The sequence below is a fragment of the Adiantum capillus-veneris genome, chromosome 21, assembly GCF_014529385.1.
Source record: "Adiantum capillus-veneris isolate H3 chromosome 21, ASM1452938v2, whole genome shotgun sequence".
In the NCBI taxonomy this organism is placed as follows: Eukaryota; Viridiplantae; Streptophyta; class Polypodiopsida; order Polypodiales; family Pteridaceae; genus Adiantum; species Adiantum capillus-veneris.
This window is the reverse complement of record NC_140951.1, coordinates 7,214,251-7,221,680: the sequence shown is the minus strand read 5'-3', so window position 1 is coordinate 7,221,680 and position 7,430 is coordinate 7,214,251. Positions and strand designations below refer to the sequence as shown.

General features: G+C 43.6%; 1 pseudogene; it reads right to left on the bottom strand.

Annotated features, from left to right (window-relative positions):
- Nucleotides 1-5,008: 5,008 nt before the first annotated feature.
- Nucleotides 5,009-6,267, bottom strand: LOC147430501 (uncharacterized; annotated as a pseudogene).
- Between the last annotated feature and the right edge of the window lie 1,163 nt (nt 6,268-7,430).

The following is a 7,430-nucleotide window of genomic DNA, read 5'->3' as shown; positions in this document are numbered from 1 at the left end:
CCCGTGGTCCACATCAATAGGCCACTTCCCCTTCTGGTGCAAATTCTTTGCCATCAGATTGATTTATGAACCATGGTCTATGAGGGCTAAGACCGGCTCCTCAATGTTGCCAAGATTTACCATAGTTTCACTCGTTGCTCTTGCCCATTGAGTCCTTGAGAAGTGACTCTTGAAAAGTTTCTTCATCTTCTCCATCATTAAAATGCACGTTTCTTACCTCGGGTACAATCGGGTTTGAAACCACTACATACCTCGGCTCTTCTTCTTCAAGACCTACCAAATATTCTTCATAATCATCCAAAATTGCTTCAATGCTTCCTTTTTGTAATGTCATGATCTCCTCATGGAACTCGCGCTTGGAAGTTCCAAGAATATCCCCCAATGTGAGCTCCACTTTACTATTCAGGATACGCTCTTCAAAAAACTTCTTCAGATCTATAGCCAATTCAATATCAGATTTAATTTTATAAGAGGGCCCCTTAGGCTTACCTTGATTTTTGTCCTTTGGAGCCTCCTCCATAACCACTTTAGGAGCGGTCTTAGGAGCAGGCCCTTCCTCTTTCTGGCTGCTGGATCTCGTTGGCCTTTTTGACATCCCAGCAACCTCTTCATCCCTTTTACGCTTCTCTTCCACCATAGCTTCATTGGCTTGAGATTTAGCAATATATGCATATATTGAAAGAGACTCTATTGGATCAGTCCACCCAGTAGTTTCCCAACTTGAATTCCCTACCTCTCATAAAACTTCCCATACGTTACCTTATCTACTTCTGCTATCTTTAAAGCATACGACCACAATTGGCCCTTTGCAACTATACCTTCATCATCTCCCTTACCACAAACCTACAGCCCATATGTAGCCGCTTCCACAAGAGCAACATTATGATGTATTTATTCCACTAGCTTCTGCATGCCGCCCATGCCAAATTTTAAGTGGAGCATCTCTCCTATTTCCCTGAGATGAATCTTCTTGTCTTTCCAGAAAACCACATTCTTCTTGTGAGCTTCATCAAACTCATCACACTCTTTCACATACCTATGGTCTTCACTATCACACCACATGCATCGATTATCCCAATTTTTATGTGGTGGCTATTGTTGCTTAGGTTTGTAAGTAGATGCCTTTGCACCTAGCCCTTCAAAGTTAACAGTTTGAAATTTAAATTTAGCTCTTGAATACCTTTTACCAGATTGTCAAGAACATGCCCCTCCACCTTGGGTACTGTCGAGGGTGATTTCTCTTTAATCTCTTCTTCAACATCATCTATTACCTCGACCATGATATCTACTTGTCAACTCACTTCTGTCGTTTTACAATCATATTCATCGTTTTAGCGACTATTTTCCAATCAGATGTCAATCCCAGTTCTCTTGTCGGGTCCTCCAATAATTGCACCCAATTCTTTTGAAGTCGTGGATCAGCAGTTTGAATAAACAATTCCACCTTTTGATCCTTCAAGGAACGTTGTTCTATTGATGACAACTGATCCAACTTCCTTTCAAATTCTTGTAATAGCTCTCATGCAGAAAAATTTTTACTCTTCTTCTGCACCCACTTCATAAAACTCTATCTGGTCACCCTCTGAGAATCTTTGAGAAAATATTCCTCTTTCAACGCCTTCTTGAAGTCCTACCAATTTGGTCCTTGAGCCGCCTGAATTTCTTTAATCCAGGCCCTAAGTTCTGGCACTGAAATCATATGAAATCCTTCCATTGAGTCCTAGTCTTCAATTCCATTATCTTCCATAGACTGTCTTGCTCGAATACTCCCTCTTGCGTGCAACCTCACTTTTCTCTTTTATGCAACTTCCCCTCTTTGCTTACTCGAGGGCGAGGTTGGAAGGTTCTCCTTCAAGCTTCTCAAGGGCCGAGCGAGAGGGAGAGAGCAAGAGAGAGAGCTCTTCTATGCTTTTGATCTCCCTAAGTTTGACTCCTTCCTCCTCCGTGATTACCCTTACCTCTTTTTCCTTCCTCTGCTCGTTCTTGCCTTGCCCTCTTATGCCACTTCCCTTCCTTGCTTACTCGAGAGGGAGTCTCCTTCAAGTTTCTTAAAGCCGAGAGAGAGTGAGCGAGAGAGAGATCTCTTCCTTCCCTTTGATCTCCCAAGATCTACCTCTTTCCCCCGCTCGTCTTTACCCTCCTCCTTTTCTTTCGAGCTCTCTGTTTTCACCCACGTTTTTCTATATAAACCACTTTTCTTATTTTTAGCTTTGCCCCCTCCCTTAGCAACAACGGTGTCGTCGTTGCTAGGGAGCATAAAAATTGACCCCTGATGATGTGGCATCGGGTAGAGTGATCAACACGAAACTCGATGGGAGCGGGCCAAAACCGTGCGTGTTGGCGAGCTGGAGATTTCTTGTTTCTTGGTTGGCGTCAACCGACACCTGCTCTAGCCAGCGCAAGCTTCCCTTGACTTCACTGCGCCTCCCTCACTGCCGTGCTTCCATGGCCTTCCTTCATCCCCTTTGGTTCACACCCTTTAATAATTTAGGGTGCCCATTGAGCCTTGACTTGGGCGGCCATTGCCCCAAACCCCTTGGGCAGCCATATTTCCCATTGGGCTCATGGGCAGCCGTTTGGCCCCCTTTGCCTTTGGCGATTATGGGCAGTCGGCCCCTTAGTGCACCACATTTGGCATACATAGTAACCAAGGCAATGTAGTAAAGGCACCAAATTTGGCTTACATAATAACCAAGGCACTGTTGTAAAGGCACCAAATTTGGCATACATAATATCCAAGGCACCATATTTGGTGTACATATCGGCTAAGGTTTTTCCCATTATGGCATTTAGCATGCACACCGGCCAAAGAATTTCTTAGCGCGGCTTTCAAATTTCAATAGCTCTTGACTGACAATATCATCTATGAATTTCACTACCCATATTAGCGTCTCCTGCCCTCGAGATGCAAGTATAGGTGATTCCTGGATGGCCTAGCAGTTGAAATCCTTAGTTTTCTTCACCACCTCATATTGAGAGAGGGGTAATGACTCCTCAACCTAGAGGAACTCTTCCTCCATGCCCTCATTCCCGTGGTCTTCCTCCATTTGAGCATTTCCATTCACAATATGTGAGCTTGACAGCTCAGTTATCATGAGACTCTCGGGGTTGGTATCTCGCAATACCTCAAAGAAATTATCGTACATTTATATGGGGATTTGGAAAGATATGGGGGGACTTCCTTCAGGAGCCCAGTCGTTCTGGCTTGGGATTTCTTAATTTTATCCCAATGTTTGGTCGTACCATAGCATTGGATGGGTGGACTAGCTGCCCACAAAATCCATTGATCAATGTAATGGTAATGTGGCCCAAGGGCTCAATGTTTTTGGAATGCATCGACACTTTCTAAAAGAGAAGACGATAAATTTATGGACAAAGTGTATGAGCGTGTCATCAGCTAGCTGGAGGGCCCCAAAATGTGGCATTCCCTATGATGAAAATGCCTCCAAATAGAAGGGTGTAGGCTTGGCCATTCGTCTTTTGGATTGCTGTGTCAGTGTAGCTTGAGAAAAACAAGTCTTGCTACCAATGGCAATAGTAATGTTGAGCGTGGTGTGTGTGGCCGTGATCGAATCTTGGCCACCACTTGCATCTAACTGTTTTTGGGAAACACTTGAACATCTATACTACTCTATAAGGGAGCTTGAGGTTTCGATTGCCATGTGGCATGATTCCTTCACCACACAATGTTGAGTCTAGAAGTGGAGGGTTCACTAGGAAGCCTAATGACCAACAATAGGTATCCCAAGAGGCACAACCAACCCCCACACCCCTTCTTTGTAGGTATGCCAAGCATTAGATATTGCACAGAGAGAGACAGAGAGTCGTGTGGCTTTGCTTAGCCAATTTGGCTCCCCACCCTCCGTCTCTCAATGTTCAAAGCCGGTTCACCAGCCGCTTTGTCCTGCAACTCCTCCTGGCTAGTTCATGATTCTCTTTGTCTCCTTAACCCTTCGTCTACCTCCATGTTACAACATTCAAGGTGGAGACCATTGTTCATGAATAATCGATTGGTCTACTGCACTCCAACCAAGAATAACCAAGGAGCTCTTGGCCTCATGCATGTATTCATTGGACCTCACACATCGACTAGCAGTTACTTTGCAACTGTCCTGCCAAAACTTGTATGTAGCTTGGTCATATGTGTTGATATGTGCTACCTAATCTGGGGCAGCTTCCTTCTTTGCATCATTTTGGACCAACTCGCATCAAGTGCAGACAATAACAGGTTACAAAAGGTTAAAGAAGCCTTCTCAATGAAGGTTGATAGCTCCCCGCACTACGTCGGTTAACATGGGTGAAACAAGCTAAGAGGCCCACCATGCTCGTGTACGTAGTGAATGATTGACCGAACGTAGTGTTACAAATGTAATTGAAACCCCCTTCCCCCTGCAACACGTTCAGTATGATTGTTGCACACTCACAAGGTAGGAAGCAACCAGATAGATCAGTTTCTCTACAAAGGCTTCTATCAATCTACATGAAGCTTCCACTTGCTTTGAACCTATGAAATAGCATCATCATGCGGACTTTGCCCTACACACTTAACCATCAAATATGTGGCATGTGCACATGAGGGCAGTCGACGATCAGCAACTTCTATCTTTTCATCAGATGCTGGAATGAATGTGTACATGTGCTCTTAGCATATGAAATCTCTCTTTAAAATAAGATATGCACAAATGCTATTGCATGATATGTCCAACATAGGTAGGGTTGATTGAGTGAGGTAAATAATTGGGTTAGCATGCAGGTTAGATGTGGTGTACTTTTGAAAGCATAAAAGATTTTGGTTGGGCTTGCTAAATGCAATAAGTCTCTTTTCTTTTAAAACCAATAAAAGGTAGAATTTTATATTAGAAAGAGACAAGGTATTACATATATATAATCAAGGAGGGACCATAGGGATTTAGTCAGCATGGTTAACCTGGTTAGCATAGTTAGCATGATTACAAAGTTCAACACTTCAGTCTTTAAGTGCATCCAATTCAGCTTGTATCTTAACCAGTCATGCCTTGGTGTCATTCCAATTGTTGGTGATCAGATTGAGATCCTTCTGTGTGTCTTCTTCCATAAGGTCTCTGGTGAGACGCATGTACGGGTCCACTCTAGTGAGTTGGATGAGACTTCCTGCAACACACAACATCTTCTTCTTCCTTCTGTATAAGCGGAATTGATCAAGGAAAAAATTTTCTTCATGCAAAAAAAATTCCTTAAAAAATATTCTCAGGTTTGAGACTTGGTAAGCCTTGTCATCATACATACAATAATTCCTCTGCCTCCAGATAGCCCACATGAACTCTACCCTAATGTGATTCCAAAATACAGAGGGGATTCCTACATGATCACCTAGTAATACATTTTTCCAGGAGATAGTTTGGCCTAGATAGAATAAGACAGGTTTCTAGAAGGGATTATTCATTGGACAGTTTATGAACATGTGTGGAAGATCTTCTACTATTTTTTGCATGGGGGGCAGGTTGCCCTAGACAACCCGGCCTGTAGCACACGTTGCCCTATCCAAATAGCCTTGAAAAGCAGGAGCCATAGAAGTCCAGCCTTTTTGGGAGAGGAGGCTTTATGCCACAAGGTTTTAAACTTGAAGTTCCATTGTCTGCTATCTAGGGAGAGACCCCATCCCTTGTTCAGAATGGTGCGGAGGGGAGGGGAGATGGGTTTGGATTTAACTTGGGGGTGGGAAAGGATGAAGCCGCGAGTGCAAACTATACCTATGAGGGAGAGGGAGGGAGAACAATTTAAAAGCCATTGGAAGGAGTCAGGGAGAAGGGCCAACCTTCATCTAAGGTAGGAAAGCTCCCAGGGTCTTAGCTGGAACTTGATGAAGAGTTCCATGTCGGAGAGCCAGTCAAATGCAGGGGGTGACCATACATCTTGCCAAGTTATTACTTGTTTGTTGTGAATGGTGAGTGCTAACCTAGAGCTATCCACTGACATGTCTTTGAGGGTGAATCAAGGCCACTTGATGGAGTTGTTGAGAAGTAGGGGTTGACTGTGGTTGGATTTCTAGTTGGGAATAAGCTGAGCTCTATGCCTGTTCCAGGCACCCCATAAAGAGCGCATCAGGTCAGATCCTGATGAGGAGGAGGGTTGAGGGCTGAAGAACAGTGAGAGTAGAGGAAGGTTCCTCCATCCTTTAGAACTTGAGATTCTGAACTTTTGAGTGTTTCTCAATAGTAGACGATCCCACTCCTCATTGGGATGATGAATAGCTTTTATTAGCAGCTTAATGGCTAGCTTGTCAGCCATAGTGAATATGTTGATGATGGCCAATCCTCCTTTCTCCTTGGGTAAATAGCAGACATCTATCTTACCTTGGCTTTGCCCCTTGAGAAGGGATCTCCTGACCAAAGGAAGTTACATCACCAGATTTTTACAAGGTCTTTCAAGTGGCCATCAGGAGGTCTCCAACAAGAAAGGAAGAAGATCACATAAGCTATGAGAAAGTGGTTGAGGACTACCACTCGACCCTAAGGAACTTTGAAACCCTTTCCATCTTTCTAGTTTAGACTGAAATCTTTCTAAAGCCTGCTTCCATCTATCCTTAAGTGAGATTTCAAATCCCATGGAAATACTTAGTAGCCAAAAGGGGTGGTGGGGAAGAATCAACTTGCAGCCTGTTGCCAAGAGCCATTGGGGGAGAGGGGAGGAGCCTTGTTTCACTCTAGTCTTGTAGTGATTAATTTTAGAGCCAAAAGCTGTGCAGAATAGGTGCAGACACTGCTAGAACTCCAATAACGAGTCCTCTTTGTTAGTAGCTAGCAACCCGTTAATATCATTAGCAAATTGGGATAGACACTGTTGCCCTCCTCCAAAGTTAGGAAGACTTATACCTTTGATTTTACCTTCTAGAATTTTGGCTTTGACCAAGCAGTTCAGGCCATCAATTGCTATAGCAAACAGAAGTGGCACAAGGGGGTAGACCTATCTCACTAACCAGTTGAAAGAAAAAAAAATAGAGAGCAGACCATTAAAGGCTATTCTTTCCCGGGCATGTCCGAATAGAGTTTTGACAAAACTTACCAAGATAGGACCCAAACCCATCATTTCCATACCTAGTAAGATAAAAGACATTCCAGCCTGTCATAGGATTTATCAAAATCTATTTTCACAAAAACAAAGTCTTGATTAGACTATTGGGCGTATTCAATACCCTCCGACATAGAAATGACTGCCTCCAGAATGTTGCGACCTTTGATGAAACCTTTCTGCTCAGAAGAGATCCATTGCATAAGGACATGTGTGATTTTGTTTGCGACAGCTTGGGCAAGAATTTTATACACAATGTTGAGCATGGTAAGAGGATGCTAGTTGGACAGAAATTCACTTGGGCCCCTTTTGTGTAACAGCTTGATGACCCCAGTGTTCACAAAGTAAGGAAGAGCTTTGTGGGTGAGTGATTCCTCCCACAT